The sequence below is a fragment of the Lygodium microphyllum genome, chromosome 13 (assembly GCF_053477565.2).
Source record: "Lygodium microphyllum isolate KBCC chromosome 13, Lygodium_microphyllum_v1.1.10, whole genome shotgun sequence".
Taxonomy (NCBI): domain Eukaryota; kingdom Viridiplantae; phylum Streptophyta; class Polypodiopsida; order Schizaeales; family Lygodiaceae; genus Lygodium; species Lygodium microphyllum.
Window position 1 is genome coordinate 82,403,746 of NC_141147.1, and position 18,187 is coordinate 82,421,932.

Below are 18,187 nucleotides of genomic sequence, written 5' to 3' on the forward strand. Positions count from 1 at the left end.
TGTTGGTTTTTCTTCAGATAGTTCAGTGAGTTATCAGAAAATTTCAGATTTGTCTAGAGCTGCTAGGCAGTACATTGGTCGTAAGGAGAAAGAGTTGAAGGTTGCAGGTATTTTGCAAGCAGAAGAGCATGTAGATGGGCTGTATGAAGGGATGTCTTATGCGGATACATTGTCTGAAATGGGTACAATGCTGAAAACTGATGTATGTAAGGGTTCAAAGATCATACCTATGCAAACCTTGGATATGTTTCAGGAAATTTCTGATTTTATGCTGAAAACAGAGTTAGAGGCTAAGAAAACTCAGCAAACTAAATCTATGGCTGATCTTGATCAGCTTACAGAGTTGCAGAGGGCTGAAACCTTTCAGCCAGCAGAGTTAAATGCTGGAAAAATTCAGCATATGGAGTATGAGGATGCACCCATGCAGTCCATAGAGCTGAGGGCTGAATCCATTCAGCCAACAGAGTTTAATGCTGAAAAATTTCAGCATACAGAGTTTCAGGCTGCACCCATGCAATCCATAGAGCAAAGGACTGAAAACTTTCAGCCAACAGAGTTGAGAGTTGCTGAAAATTTGCAAAAATTACAGCAAAGAAAAGAGTGCCTGACTGATGCCAAGGTTGACACGAAATATAAAACAGTTGATAAGAAGGTTAAGCCAGTTGCAGGGCCGCTTCCTCCTGATAGTGATGAGCAGATAGAAAAAGCTATGAAGCAGCCTATGTTGAGAAATCCTGCAAATATTGGACATAAATTTACAGCTAAAACTCTTGCAGAATTGAAGTTTGGAAATGATGATTTCTTGCTTCCAGTGGAAAAAGAATGTTTTAGAGAGATGCTTGGACGTCATGGTAAGGCATTTGCTTTCTTTCCTCATGAAATTGGCTGCATTAGTCCCGAATTGGTTGCGCCTATGGTCATCTTCATTGTCCCTCATGTGCCATGGAATATACGTCCTATACACACTTGCCAAAGCTGATAGAGTTGCTGAATGAGAAGATTAAGATGGGGATTTTGGAACCTTCTTCTGTGCCTTATTCTAACAGGTGGTTTACTGTACCAAAGAAGAATGGTACCTTGAGATTTATTCAGGATATGCAGCCCGTGAACAAAGTGACAATTAGGAATGTGGGAACAGGTCCAAATGTGGATGAGTTTGCTGAGGCTTTTGCAGGACGAGCCATCTATTCTCTAGGTGACTTGTATTCTGGTTATGATCAGTTTCAGCTTGCCTTGGAAAGTAGGGATATTACTACTATGCGGACACCTATTGGTCTTGTGAGGATGTGTACCTTGCCTCAAGGTGCCACCAACTCAGTTGCTCTTATGATGAATGCTATGCATAGAGTTCTACGAGACTATATTCCGCAGTATACCATGCCTTTCCTAGATGATGTGCCTATTAAGGGTTGTGCAGAAGAAGAAAAGAATGAGAGTCTTGATTTGCGAGGATGTAGACTGTTTGTGGCTGAACACTTGGTTGCTTGTGAGCAAATATTGACACGATTAGAGGAGGTGAACTTGACTCTTTCAGGGCTGAAATCTGTCTTTGGTGTTAATGAAGTCATCATAGTTGGGCATATGGTTGGTTATTATGGCAGGAAGCCTTCACCTGCAAAGGTGGATGCCATAAGCAGGATTGCAGAGTATTGCTCGACTACTTCAGAGGTGCGGAGATTTGTGGGAGCTTGTGTATTTTACATGATTTGGATTCCTCATTTTGCTCACATAGCAGATGTTCTCTATCAGCTGCTTCGAAAGGGGCAGAAATTTCATTGGGATGAGAAGCATTTGAAAGCCATGCGTAAACTCAAGAAGCTGTTGCAGTCAGCTCCTACTCTTCGCAAGGCGGATTATCAGTGTGGACGGCCAATCATGTTGACAGTTGATACTAGCCCTATTGGCATAGGTTGGGCAGTGGGACAGGATGATGTTGATGGAAACAGATATGCAATCCGCTTTGGAGCTAAAGTTCTTAATGAGCGACAGAGGAGATATCCGCAGATTAAAAGAGAGTTGTGGGGAGTAGTCACTGCACTGAAGTGTGATAAAGGGTATTTTATTGGAGCTTCAGTTGTTGTGGAAACAGATTGTTTGCCTTTGCTTGGCATGATTACTAGCTGTTCGACTCTAGATATAGCAATGCTTCGGTGGATTGCCTACATCAAATCATTGAATCCAGAATTTCGACACATAGCAGGGAAAGATAATCCAGTTGCTGACATGCTATCTAGAGCGAGATATGAGGATGAGGAGTCAATGCTTGCAGAAGATGATGAGACAGACTTTGCAGCTTATGTCCTTGTTCATGATTGTCATGTATCTACTGTTGAAGCCTTTATTGAAGAACTCTATGTTGATGAGTGGCTGCAAATTGGACAGTATCTAAGTTTATTGATTCGAAGAGCTGATTGGACAGATGATGAATTCAAGAAAATCAGAAGAAAGGCTTATGGGTATTTCTTGAAAGATGGTTTTCTTTGGAAGCATCCAAAGAAGAGAGGCGGCTTACCCTTGAGAGTAGTTTGTGAGGTAGCGATGCAGATACAGATTATGCGAGAGTTTCATGAGAGTTCATGGGCTGGTCATAGAGGTGTGTGGGCTACCTATGAGAAAATCAAAGAAAGATACTGGTGGAAAGGGATGTATAAAGATGTTTTCCACTTTGTGGAGACTTGCAGGGACTGTCAACTCTACTCTTTAGTGCGGCATCGTGATGAGTTGCATCCAACCTATCTGCTATGTATGCATTATAAATGGGTGGTTGACTTGGTTACTTTGCCAGTGGGACTTTGGCAGATGAGATATCTTGTCTTGGCTAGGGAGGATCTTACAAACTATGTTGAAGGCAGATCTTTGCGGATGAAGACCACCACTATAGTATGTAAATTCTTGTTGGAAGAAATATTTTGCCGGTATGGATGTTAGGCAAGATTACAGCTGATCGTGGAGAGCTAGATGTAGACGAAGCTAGAGAATTTTTCTCACGGCTTGGGATTAAGTTGGCTCTTACTACTGCTTATAATCCAGAGGGAAATGGCAAGAGCAAAAGAGGACATCCGCCGATAGTTAAGGCATTGGCAAAAGCTTGTAGAGGTCGGATTGGAGATTGGCCGAGATTACTACCTTTTGCATTGTGGGCAGATCGCTCTACACATAGCGTGACTACTGGATATATGCCTCCAGAGTTGATGTATGGGCAAAAACCTGTCATGCCTACAGAAATCTGTGCTCTCACGTGGAGTGCTCTTCCATGGCATGAGAATTTATCAAGGGAGGAGCTTCCAGCTCTTCGGATTCGTCAACTAGAGAGAAGGACAGAAGATGTGCAGCTAGCAGTTGATCGTTTGAAGGCAGCCCGACTCAGAAACAAGGACAGGTTTGATTTGAGGCATCGCTTGAGGCCTAGAGCCATACAAGAAGGAGATTGGGTTCTAGTCTATGACAGTAGTCTAGAGAATCAGCATAGTAGCATGAGAAAAATGGTTCAAAGATGGTTTGGACCGTATGAGGTGAAACAGGTTTTTGACAATGCTACCTATGAGTTGGCTGAATTAGATGGAACGGTATTGAGGGTGCCCATTGTTGGAAAACGAGTCAAGATTTTCAAGAGAAGAGAAGATGAAGAGTATTCACTTCAAGCATTGGCAGAAGAAGAGCAGGTAGAAGAAAGTCTAGCAGAAGAAGCATAGAATATGGATGATGAAGCTGATGGAGAAATAGGTCTACTAGAAACTGATGAAGGACTGGACCTGTTTGTGGACTTGGATGATCCTGGATAGTTGGCTCATCCAGAGGATGCGCAGGTTTAGAGGGGGTGGATGTCGTGCTACTGCGCATCCGAGCCGTAAACACCTCCATTTTTGTTGTGCATTTGTGTTATCTTTTCGCATGTGATTTATTGTGTGTGATTGATGCATTAAGATAATTCGTCCTTTCAGTATCCGCACCCAATGTACATACTCCACTTGTGTGTTTGTGTTTGTGTGTGTTTCAGTTTGTATATGTGTTGTATGTGTGACAGAAAAATATGAAAAACTGATGCCAAAGGACATTATCAAGCTGATAATTTCAATAATGATCTCCAAGAAAAGTGCAGGAAATCGTGGAATCAAATGAGGCGAATGGAGGAGATGAACCAGAGAGCTTTGTGACATCGAAGGTCACTGAAGCATTGAATCAAATCGTGCTATCGTGCTATTTTTCTGATGCTTGTGGTTCATGTCATCCATGGCTGAACTTATGGACCTTGCTTCGATTGGATCACAACAGAAATCCTTTGCTACATCTGATTTCAAAGGTTGGTTATAAATTGGTGCATTTGATACCATGGATTCATGGGAGAAACCATTGAGGTAGTAAAAGAGAAGGCTTTATGTTTTGAAAGTTGGAGGGAAAGATAGAAAGCTTTGTACTTTCAGAATAGCCTTACGAATGCTATGTTGAGATTGGAGAGGGAAAAAGCTAAGAAAAGGGGGATATTTTTGAAAGGGCTATCAATGTCGGGCTTGCAGAAAAATCGGAGAAAAAGGATGACGACTATCAGGAGTTACGCATTCTGAACGGAGATGAATGTTGCGGGGTGAACCAAGCAGAGTAATACTCTGTCAAGCTCAGAAGCGGCACCAGCTATGATTGGTTCGCTGATATGGATCTTGGTGGTCTATCTATTGCATCCTTTGATTTAAATGTGGAGGGAGGATCTACAGCAATATTTTCTGGTAACTTATCAGTAGAGCTTAAGGAGCATGGAATGGGAAAGATGACACGCAGTGGGTTTTCTGGTATTCGCACAAGGCAGACAAATGGGGTCTTTGACTACGCTGCTATGACGGAGGTGTCTTCGATGAGCAGGGAGATCTGCTAAAAGTATATGACATTTCCTGGCTCTCAATTCGTTCGACTGTCTGCTTCCAAGTTTTATGAGCCACCTCCACAAAGTCATGAAGATCTCGCGAAAGACCAGTTGTTCGTGTCTGTGATCACTGCCTAGCAGAGGTAACTCAAAGACTGAGTAATGCGAAGGAGCTTAGCAACAAGGCCTTACAGTTAATGCTTTTGGATGACAAAGTTGCTGGGCGAACTGGGATTAGAGCCTGAGCCACCTCGCAGGATATTGGTCGAATATTCATTCAGCTCTGTGGTAATGGTCGTCGTCAACTGTCGCAGAAGCTGTGGCTGCTGGATGTCCGCCATCTGCTGATCACTATCAAAGCCGACGTGAATCACCTGCGCCCGACTTGCTGCAGCAATTGGAATATTATGATGTGTAGGGTGAAGCAGATCAAGTCGGTGATCACTGTGATGAGTGGCAGGTATGTTGTATGTAATACGATCAATATATTCATGCTGTTTGATGCGACCAGGGCGGATTAGTGATGAGGAGGAGCCGAGAGAGATTTGCCCAAGGGTGTTATTCCACAGACACGAAATGTTCGAGGTTCCAACTATTGCCATATCAATGTGTTTGAGGAACGGTTTGTCAAGATTGTGGGAAAGAAGGAAGGAGTCTCACTTCTAGCTTTCTTGCTTGCACAATGGGGGAATACACACAGAGGTGGAGGCTGAAAACAGTTTTTCTCTTCTTAGTTGTGTAAGCCAAAAGAACTCTCATACAAAGAAATAGAAGAACCCTATATATGGGTCTCAAACCAAACTCAACTAACTAAGGTGGCATACTAACTGAGCCACGAACTAGAGTAGATAAGGATAGCTATCATGTGGAGGTGGCTCATCCTGGCGTATACGGTCACCCTGGCGTATCACGAGTGGAGCTCGATATCTCAACACTCCCCCTCGAGCTCAATCCCAATTCCTGCACACCAAGCAGGTCTCTGAACTTGCGCAGCTTCTCTGCGCCCAATGCCTTCGTAAATATGTCAGCTACCTGATCCTCTATGCTGACATAAACTAGATCAATAAGACCTAGTAAAACCCTCTCTCGCACATAGTGATAATGCACCTCAATGTGCTTTGTTCTAGCATGATAGACTGGGTTATTTGCCAAGTGTATACTACTCATGTTGTCACAATAAATGACAACTGGCCCATCTGTAGACTGATGCATATCATAAAGTAGCTTATGCAACCAAGCTACCTCACATGCAGGCATTGCTGCACCCCTGTACTCAGCCTTTGTGCTCGACAAGGCAACTGTAGGCTGTTTCTTGCTGCTCCAAGTGACTGCAACACTCCCAAAAGAGAACACATATCCACTGGTAGATCGTCTATCAGAAATACTACCAGCCCAATCAGCATCAGTGTATCCATGCAGCTGTATCTGAACCCCAGTCTCATAAAATAGTCCATACTGCAATGTGGACTTCACATACCTGAGTATGCGTCTAGCCGCATCCAAATGCAATTTTCTTGGAGCCTGCATAAACTGACTTACCAATCCAACAGCATAGCTCAAATCTGGCCTGGTAATAGTCATATAAATCAAACTTCCTACTATGCGTCTGTACATAGTAGGGTCTTCCAGAAGCTCACCTGCATCTGCGCTCAGCTTCACATTCTGCTCCAAAGGAACTGAAATAGGCTTACAGCCTGTCATCCCATATTTGGACAGCATGTCCAATCCATACTGCCTCTGCAAGAGATGTATCCCACTTGGTGATCTAATCACCTCAATGCCCAAGAAATAACGCAGCTCTCCCAAATCCTTCATCTCAAACTTCTGCTTCAATAGCATTTTCACATGAAGGATATCTTCATCACTGTCACCTGTCATAATCAAATCATCAACATAAATGACAAGTAGCATAATACATTTCTCTGTTTTTCTCACATAAAGTGAGAAATCTGCCTTGGAAATCTGAAAGCCAATAGTGACAATATACTTTCCTATCTTGTCAGACCATGCTCTAGGTGCTTGCTTCAAGCCATACAAAGCTTTCTTCAACCTGCAAACAAACTTAGGATGAACAGCATGCACATAACCTGGTGGCTGCTCCATATAGACCTCTTCTTGCAAATCACCATGCAAGAAGGCATTCTTTACATCCATCTGATGTAAAGACCATCCCTTTGATGCAGCCATAGCAATGGCTGCTCTTACGGTTGCCATCCTTACAACCGGACTGAATGTTTCTTCATAGTCAATGCCATATGTTTGTGCATACCCCTTGACTACTAATCTTGCCTTGTATCTGTTCACAGAACCATCTGCATTGTGCTTCACCTTATAAACCCACTTACAGCCAATTGCATTCTTACCTTTAGGCAAAGGTACCAATTCCCATGTAGCATTTGCTTCCAAGGCATCCATTTCTTCATCCATGGCTTTCTCCCATTTTTCTTTTCCCATGGCTTGCTCAAAAGAAGTGGGTTCTGGTTCCTGTATCACCTTGACCATATATGCATAGTGAATGGCTGTAAATCCATCATATTTCAGCCTATCCACAGGATACCTAACTCTGGTAGACCTGCGCAAAGTGGGTTCACTCCCAGGTGCTCTCAAAACATCCCTGGTCTTCCTTATTCCAGGTGTAACAATAGAAGGAATACCCAACTCATCATCAATGCTCTATTCTGAGCCACTGGATTCACCATCCACATAAGAGTGACCTGCATTCACATCAAACATGGGCTGATCAACCTTCTCTTTTCCTTTTCGTGATACCTGCATACCACTATCTGCATTACTTTGAGAAGATTCTCCTGATCTCAATCTGCCTGTCCATGGCGAAGAATGTGAACCACTGCTAGAGGACGCTCCAGGTCCACTAATATTTTGACTGCTGCTATGAATTCTGTGCAGCATTACCATTTTGTACATCTACATCATCAATCACATTTACTGGTTTATACCAGCTACTCATCTCATCAAAAACAACATCTCTACTCACCGTAAACTTACGAGTAGAAGGGTTATAGCATCTATAGCCTTTTTGCTGCAGAGAGTAACCAATAAAGATGCACTTCTCAGCTTTTGGATCCAACTTGGATCTCAACTCATCTGGCACATGTACATAGGCAATGCAACCAAAAATTTTCAAATGAGAAATATCTGGTTTCCTACCAGTATACCTCTCCTCTGGAGTCATTCCATGTATTGCTGCAGTGGGAGTCCTGTTCATTATGTAGACTGCTGTAGCAACTGCTTCAGCCCAATAAAAATCTGGCAGGTCTTTTTCATTGAGCATGGCATGAGACACCTCTCCAATATGTTTGTTTTTTCTTTCTGCAATTCCATTTTGCTGTGGGTATGACTGCATGAATATTGCTGCTTTATGCCATGCTCCTGCAGGAACCTTGCAAACTCATTTGAGAGGTACTCTCCCCCTCCATCTGACCTTAGGCATTTTATTTGCAAGCCTGTTTCTTTTTCAACCATAGCTTTAAGAGTTTTGAAATGCCCAAAAACTTCACTTTTCTTTTTCATAAAATACACCCAAACTTTTCTGCTATAGTCATCAATAAAACTGACAAAATAATGACAGCCTCCAAGAGATGCAGTTTTAGTAGTCCACACATCAGAGTGGATTAATTCCAATGGCTTCTTACTCTCTTGAACATGTCTAGGAAATGGTTTCCTTGCCTGTTTTCCAAACTGACAGGCTTCACATACCTTATGCATTTCTGCAACCTTGAATTTAGGCAATCCTGCAACAATATTTTGGGCCTGCATTGATTTAAGTCGCTGTACATTAACATGACCAATGCGTTTATGCCAGATATCAATATCTGCAACTACACCGGTCCCATGTGCAAACATTGCTGCACTCAATTCAGACATGTCTGCATCCAACGTAAACATTCTGCCCTTCTTCTTTCCTTTTGCTATCAAGCGACCTTTATTTTTCATATCCTCAACAAAGCATCCATGAGGATTAAATCTGACCTGCAAGCCCTGTTCAACCATTTGACCAACAGAAACCAGATTCTTGGTGATATTCGGGACATGAAATACATCGGACAGGTATTTCTTTTTCCCATCCTGCATAGACAAAGGAATTTTTCCAATCTGCACAATCGGATGTGCAGTATCATCACCAGTCTCCACAAATCCTGGTTTTTCCATTTTCCTTGCATCCTCCATCCATTCTACATGACCTGTCATGTGGTTTGATGCACCTGAGTCAACATACCACACATCGTTGCTTTCTTCTGCATTTGTCACAGAATTGTTCATGTGCTGCACCATAAACAAATGCTCATTTCTGTCATCACCCTGTCTACTAGAAGATGCATAATTTCCTTGTTGCAGTTTTCCATTCATGATGTCATTCTACTTTTTATAGCAGTCTTTAGCCATATGACCCATTTTACCACAATAGTAGCATTCAACATTACTGTTTGCATTTTGGCCTCTTTGCCATCCACCACGACCTCTTTGGCTCCCCCTGCCTCTAGAGTTACCACGTCCTCCTCCATAGGACTGGTTTTCTTGAGTTTGCTGCATATTCTGATTTCTACCACGGCCTCCAAATCGGCCTCCTCTACCTCTGCCTCTACCTCTTCCAGCATTTGAGTAGAAGACAATTTCTTTTGAAGTTCCTCCTGAAGAAGATGCACCACCATTTCTCTGCTCCTCAGAAATTAGAAGAGCAAATCAACTCCTCAAAATCAGGAAATCTTTCACGAACTGAAATGGATGTCCGAAACTGTGCATAATCCTTTCCTAGACCATTCAAGGTCACAGAAACTAAATCATCATCTTCCACTGGCGACCCAATGGAAGCAAGTGCATCTGCAATCTTCTTCACCTTCATGTGGTAGTCATTGATGCTCATATTTTCTCTTTGCACATTATGCAACTCTTGCTTGAGCTGCATTTTCCTGGCTTGAGTATTTGTACTATACATTTTTGACAAAGTATCCCATGCCTCCTTTGGCGTACTTGCATCCTGAATATGCACAATCATAGAGTCTGAAATACTGATAGACAGCCAGTACATAACTTTCCTGGCTCTCTCATGCCATGCTTTAAATGCCTGCATTTGCTGTTGATTGGGAACATCAGGAAGAACTGGTTCTTCTTCATTTTCTGCAACAAATTCCCAATATCCTTTTCCCATAAGGAAATTCGTCATTCTAAACTTCCATGCTTGGAAGTTGTTCTTGTCAAGCTTTTCAGTGACAATCTGTGAGAGAGAATCAGATGCCATTACAGAATACTGCAAAAAATTCTGTCATTGCAAAAAACACAGCTTCACCCTCACAAGAGCAAATCTGCAAAACTGGCGAAAGTGGTATTTGGCCACACAGTCACTTCCTAGTGACGATTTTGCATCAACAGGCAACAGGGATAATTCTGTAACTCCCAATGTCTCTGCACACAAGCATACGATGCAATCTCTGTGGTAACTTTTCACCGACCTGTTGAACAGTGGTCGCACAGCATAAAACAGGGCCTTTTCTTGAGTGCGTGCAGAAAACTTCGGCCTTCAAAACAGGCCCCGAAATGGCCTCAAATCAAAAAAACAGGGTCGCCGAGAGCTAAATCTCTCCCGCAGCATATATTGCCCTCTTGCTTCACCGCGAAGGGCGTCTCAACCTGAGACAATGCACTCCTGCAATTTCCGGCTGTGCTACCTGCAGAGATCTGCTCCCAAAACAGAAAATGAAAGCAACACTGCTCCTCTTACCAGACCACCGCGAGATTGGCTTGCTTTCTTGAGCTCCTTACCACGAACAAGGCTCTGATACCATGTCAAGATTGTGGGAGAGAAGGAAGGAGTCTCACTTGTAGCTTTTTTGCTTGCACAATGGGGGAATACACACAGAGGTGGAGGCTGAAAACAGTTTTTCTCTTCTTAGTTGTGTAAGCCAAAAGAACTCTCATACAAAGAAATAGAAGAACCCTATATATGGGTCTCAAACCAAACTCAACTAACTAAGGTGGCATACTAACTGAGCCACGAACTAGAGTAGATAAGGATAGCTATCATGTAGCTATTATTCATGGGCGGTGTACCAACCGCGTCTGCAACTGACAAGTCGGTGACATAAATACACAACGGTCACCCTGGCGTATCACGAGTGGAGCTCGATATCTCAACACGGTTGCCATGAAGGGCAATTATCATTTCTGTGATTGACAATCTTGTCAAAGGCGCATCAGGATAGGCATTGCAAAATATGAACTTGCTTATGGGTTACCCAGAAGACACTGGGCTTCTATAACAACCAATGTTTCCTTAAGGATGTTGGTTCGTTTACATTCAACCAAAACTGCAATGATGTTGCAGAAGTGGCTGAAACCAGTTTATATACCACCAGTGGAGGCATAGCTGATGTCCTTGGCGTGATATCAAAGACCTGTTGAAAGTGTATGGAACAATCAAGTTTGTAGAATATAGTTATGGTCAACCATCTGGATTTGTCCGATTTGAGAATGTTGAAACCGTGTACTTTTCACTGGAGGTGAAGACTGCACTGTGAGAGCATGGGATACAAGAACAACTGAGCTTGCTCTGAAAATATATGGTGCTCATTCCAATCGAATCAGGGGCTGAGTGTAGTGGATTCAAGTCATACAGCTGAAGTGTTTCCATTCTCTGCTGTCCACTGTTATTGTCTTCTTCTATGGCAATCTCTTGTTGAAATTTGAATGCTATGAACAGCCTTGAACTGTGCTGAATGTTGGGTAGACTTATAGGTTGATTGCTCAATGATTAGATCGAGAAAAGGCTCAGAATTGTTGCCCAGCAGAACCCTTTCCAGCAGAACTCTTCAAGACACTTCAAGCCTATGTGCCAAAGGCATAACTATCTTCAAACACTTGAATGTAAAATATTTTATGAGATACTACAGATTTTTCTGAACATGGACATCATGTAATTTACTTGACAAGGTATATAGTGAACTTTGGCATCAAAAATTCGATTTCTTCTTGTTAGCCTCTTTCCTTGTTGCAATTTGAACTCCGTGTTCAGCAGCTCTTACACGAAATCTACGACACCGTATCATGCAAGAAAGAAAGAAAACTACAAACTATTCCCGTAATCATAGCACATAGACAAATCATAATACCATAAAAATATACCTCAAGACTAGACCATAACCTTGACCATTAGTGTCAACTAAAAGACTTTTACGCACCCATCCCACGAAGCATGTTTATTAAAAAAGAGGGAAAAAGTACAGTGAGGGGGAAGTATTTTAATGAATGGTTCTTTTTAAGAAACTATTAACAATGGATGACATTTTATTAGGTTATAAACCTTAATAAGAAAACGGTGGTTCCTTCTTTAAAATTTTAATTACAAATTATTAGGGTGGAACGGTGATTTATCGAAACGTGGACTACAATTTTCAGACTGGGTCTCTAAATGCAAATTTATTAATTAAAAATTAATAGTGATGTGGAGCACTTTTTTACCAACGCGTGCTTTTTGTGATGGCTGGTTCATTTTTATTAAAAATTAAGGTGCCTCTTAAGCGCACGTAGCGTGTGTAAAGTGAACGGTTGGTTGATTTTTAAATTATTAAATTGTGTATTTAGCGTGAATGCGCGTGGAAAAGATGGGTGAATAAAGTTTATTTTAGTAATTAATTGTGGTTAGGGGATAAGGAAAATAAATAAAGCTCACAAAATAAATACCTGGTAGGGGTATGTATGCAATGAGCTGAAGGCGCACAGAGTAATCCCCCAAAAGCAATGAATCCAGTCAAACAAAAACAAAGACCATTGGCTGAAAAAAAATAAAGCACCTTAGTGTTTTTGTTTTATTTTTATTTTTATTTTATTTTTTATTTTTTATTTTATTTATTTATGGTATTTTTCATTTTTATTTTAGGTGTATTTGTATTTTTTGTATATTTTTTGGTTTGATTTATTTGATTTATTATATTTTTTTCTTTATTCTGTTGTGTGCTTTTTTTGTTTTGCTTTGTTTTGTTTTGTTTTTTTTAATAATTAAATCAGGATATATAACACATGGATATGCTATGAAGTGTAAGAATGAATTTTCAGCTATTTAGCAAGTGTCAACAATGTATGTTAATTCAGCCATGATTTTCAAGTGATTTTTAGGATTTAAAATGAATTTTTAAGAAGTGTAGCATTAAAATTAGGATTTTTTGGCTTCAAATAATATTTTTGCCTTTTATGAAAATATTTTTTAATTGGAAAATTAGTGGAAAAAGGGCAGGGGATTTGTGAAATTTTTTGGGTTTTTTTTAATTATTTCTAAATTTTTACTAAATTTTAATAAAATTTACTCATTTTTCATGTAATTTTGAATGAATTTTGAAGTTTTGAATTTTTTGCAATTTATTTGTTTTAATTTTCATCTTACAAATATTTCAAATAATTTCAACAATATTGGTAAATGTTTAGAATTTTTTTTGTAAATTTTTATGCTTTTAAATAAATTTTTTGAATATTTTATGTTTTTTATGTTTATTTTTTTGATGTATTTTTATATATTTGCGAGTTGGAAAATAAAAGGTGGTACGCGGGCTGCATGTGAACAGCGAAGGATGACTGCGTGTGAACGGCAAGTCGCAACACTCCACTGCACGGACAAGTCGGAAGCGCCTCCTCGCGCGTGAACACCCGCTAGCACACCCGTACTTAGCAGGAAAAAGAACGAAAGAGAAAAGGCGGGAACGAGGGCTAACTGAGTAGAGTAAGTGAATTAGGTTAGCTTAGTCTGATAAAGGCGATTAAGTTAATTTAGTTGAATAAATCAATTAAGTGAGTTAAATTAGGTTAGTTGGTTAAGTGAGTTCAAGTCAGGTCAATTAAGTCTGGTTAGTCTAGGTAGGTCAGTTTAGTTAGGTAAGTCATGTAAGTATGGTCTGGTTAGGTTAGTCAGGTTTGGTTAGTCTAGTCAGGTCTGGTTTGGTTAGGTAGGTCTGGTTAGTCTAGTCTAGTTAGTCTAGTCTAGGTGGTTAACTAGGCTAGGGGTTTAAACTAGCTAGGGTCAATGGGTGGGGGGTTAACTAACCAGGGTTAGTTAGTGGGTGGGGTCAACTAACTATGGTTAAGTTAGTAGGGGGGTCAACTAACTATGGTTAAGTTAGTGGGGGGGTCAACTAACTGTGGTTAAGTTAGTGGGGAGAGGTCAACGAACTGTGGTTAAGTTAGTGGGAGGGGGGGGTCAACTAACTGTGGTTAAGTTAGTGTTAGTAACTAAGGTTAGATTAAGGTTAGAGTAATGTTAGATTAATGTGAGATTAATGTTAGATTAATATTAGGTTAATGTCTAACCTTGCTGGGAGGAGGAGGAGGAGGAGGAGGAGGGGGAGGAGGAGGAAGTGGAGGAGGGGGAGGAAGGGGAGGAAAGAGGTGGAGGTGGAGTTGGAGGGGGAGGAGGAAGAGGGGGAGGAAGGAGGTGGAGGTGGACGTGGACGTGGACGTGGATGAAGAAGAGGGGGAGGAAGGAGGGGGAGGTGGAGGGGTGAAGGTGGCGGCCGAAGGAGACGACGGCGCGGCGGGGCAGTGGACGACGGGCGGTCAAGCAGACGACGGTGACGGCGGCGTCACAGGGATGGCTTCCACGAGCGGCGGGCGGCAGGGCGTCGTCCAGTGGACCAGCCGGGGCGGCAGGCGACGGAGACGCGGGTGGCAGGCGGTGTCAAGGACCACAGTGGGCAGGTGGAGGTGGAGGGGGAGGAGGAAGAGGGGGAGGAAGGAGGTGGAGGTGGAGGGGGAGGAAGAAGAGGGGGAGGAAGGAGGTGGAGGTGGAGGGGTGAAGGTGGCGGCCAAAGGAGACGGCAGCGCAGCGGGGCAGTGGACGATGGGCGGCCGAGCAAACGACGGCGACGGCGGCGTCATGGGGATGGCTTCCACGAGCAACGGGTGGCAGGGCGTTGTCCAGTGGACTAGGCGGGGCGGCAGGCGATGGAGACGTGAGCGGCAAGCGGTATCAAGCACCATAGTGGGCGGCCGAGGCACAGAGAGAGGAGGAGGAGGAGGAGGAGGAGGAGGAGGAGGAGGAAGGAGGGGGGAAGAAGAAGAGAAGGGGAAGGGGAAAAAGAAAGGGAGGAGGAGAGGAAGAAGCAGGAGGGGAGAAGAGAACAGGAAGGGGAAGGACGAGGAGGCACGCACAACGGCAACAGATATGTATATCTATATATTTTTTCTTTTGTTTTTGTTTTTCTTTTTTTGGTCTTTTTTTTCTTCTTTTTCTTCTTTTTTTTCTTTCTTGTTTTTTTTCTTTTTCTCTTTTTTTTTAGTGGTGTTGGTTTTGTTTTTCTTTTCTTGGGTTCCCTTTTTTTTTCTATTTTTGTTTTTATATTTTTTTTGTTTTTTCTTGCTTGGTTTTTTTTTTCTGGGTTGTGGCAAATGGAGAATGAAGTGTGGGCTATAGTGCATGCTCCAAAGCATGCAATCTCAAGGCTAACTGGAGTTGAAGAAGGAGATACAAACAAGGAAGGTACGAACTCTTCTTACCCGTCCATTTGGTATGACGAAAATGAATGGTATGACAATCCATAAAAGGGGAAAAACCTGAGAAAAAGGATCCAGCTTGCTCTTATGTACGTCTTCTCTCATTCTTTTACCTTATTCATGGTCCAATGAAGCCCGCGTCTTGTACCCAAGTACTTGAGTGCCTTTGGGGCAAGCAAAGGGGAGGATTTTGAAGGTGTATGGGCTATTATGGGGACTGAAAAAACCAGTCATAAATAGGGCAGCCCACTGTTCTTGTCCATTTTGATGAGTAAATAAGTGATCTATGTGGTTGTAATAGAGGAAATTGACCTCTTAACATCAGGGCTTCACTTGTGAATGATTAGAGGAGTTTATTCTTGGGATTATGTACACTTTTGGAGCTTGATTATGGGCTGAAAATTACTGTTTTAAAACAGGGCTGAAGTTAAATTTATGCTTTATCAATGCATTTCATGAGTTTTTGATCTATGTCTTGAATGTACTTGAGTCTACCATCAAAATACTTGTTTCTAGGAGTTGTTAACCATCCATGTTCATGAAATGAAAACCATTTGAGATTGCATTTGGGATATGCATTTGGATTAAATCTGAGATTATCCCTAATGTAATGGATTATTATTCCCATATGCATTTGATGTGATCAAGACAAAGTCTTTGATTCCATTCATGTATGCTAAATAAACAGAAAAAGCTTGATATCTTCTTCATTTCTAAAACCCAAATCTTATCAAACCCTAATCTTTTCTCCTTCTCCAAACCTTGAATCCCACACTCCTCCTCTGCTCTAAACCCCGGTGGTAGACCTTCAACCCCCAACACGACGACACGGGTGGCATGATATGGGTACAATAAGTATAAACTCGCATAGGATAGTCTTAATTGTATTGAAAATTTACTATGATTGAAAGCTTTGTTTTAAAACATCATAGGAATGTTCGGGAAAGTTTTAAATTGCATCACACTGATTGCACGATTGATGGGTAATTGCCTTGGTATGAATTTAGTTGTGATGTTTGCAACAAACAAGACAAATTTCATTGTAAGATGAAATCATAATAGGTGAAATTGATTAGGTAATTGCAACGTAAATTTCTCAAAAAAATTCTTGCATGAACTCTTGCATAAAGTGCATTGCTCCTTGCACAAGTTCCTGCAAAATACATTTTAGAGAACATCGAAAGAAGCAAAGTGCATCTCCATATCGCAAGATGGCTTCTAAGGTACATGTAATAAACTGCAAAAAATATTAAAGTGCAGCTAGACTCATACAATAATCACATAAAGTTATAAAGATCAGATCATTCAAGAAGGTTATAGATCGTGTAAATAATTACATAGAGGATAATGTTAAGATTGCATGCATAGAAAATACCTTCGCATGTGTGGCATAAAATATCGTATGGATTATATCAAAATTGTAAGCATTGAAATGAAGGCATGGCATTATGTTGCGTGCATTAAAGTTGTTGGGAAAATTCAACGTTGTTTGTAATTTACCAAATGGGACTGAGATCCATGAGTCCCATGTCAAAGTCCTTGGTGACTTCAAGAGGGATAGGTAAAATCTTAGTGCATGTGAGAATTATTAAGAGGGCTTAAGAAGATTATACTTAAGATGGAGTAGGAACTATTCTAAACAGAACCATCTTGACCAACCATGGTCAAGGGGATAGACACTCTTGATCAATTAAGATCAAAGATAAAGTTACATAGGTACTTCAAGGGATCTAGGAGATAACCAGCAAGTTGACCAACCGAGGACGACGGGTGTCCATGATCTATTTTACAAGGGGACCTAAGGTAAGGATAATTAGGATCGATAGGGTACAAACCCTAACCCAAAGAAAAAGGGAAAACAAGCAACCTAGCTTGCCAAGCCCTTGGAATCTCGCCAAGTCGCGAACGATCCAGGATCGAATGCTGGGAGCATTCGGGAAGAAGGAATCACACCTTAGCAATTAGTCATACGAATGGCCACTGAAATGATCGTGATTGTACACTTAGGTACTTTTTTTGAACTTCTTTTCTCAAGGAACTAATTCAAGGCAAAACACTTAATGCTTCAGGTTAAAAGCCTGGAGGGAGAGGCAGGTTCAATTACCTCCAATTGCCTGCCTGGCCCTATCCAAGGGGGTTGTTAGCCACGCCGGGTATATGGACTGAACCCGCTGCAAGAGGTCTCTCTGTGGGTACTGCTTGGAGCGGGAGGAAACTTGGGTGCCAAGGGAGGCTCTGCCTGTAAAACTGTGAAGACCTAGCATCAGTAGAGTTAGAATCCCGATTTATTCTGTTTTAGGGGAGCGGAATGGGACTATGCCTTATGGGTAGAGAGGTTGAGCTTCGCATCCCTCTCGTTTCCGATTCTCCATGAACCAAGTGCAGCATAAATCCACTTCGACTCTATTGTTCCTACTCAAAGTGGGTCATTTGGGACTCGACGCCAACTACTTCCTAGAGACTTTGCTGATAGGAAAGAAACCTTGACTTTAGGTCGGTCCTAAGTGGGAACGGCCGGATACTTCCACTCGGGGCAGACTCGGGAAGACCTAGATCGTAAACCCTATGACATTCCTTGCGAGTGCTAGGTGGGGCTTTCTAGACTCTCTTCCCGATGGGCTACTAAGATGTGTCCCATAAGTGGATGAGCGGACTCGTTACACTTGGTATCCAAGTGAACTTAATAGAGGAAAATAAAGGGAATAAGGTGATAAACAGGGGAAGATGAGTAGAATAGAGCAGTGTTTTCTGTTGAAAACATTTCTTTACTCACTTATGAAAGCTGGGTTGGAGAGTCACGAAGCATGGAGCAAGTTCTTGGTGTTCCAGGTCGTGAAGCTG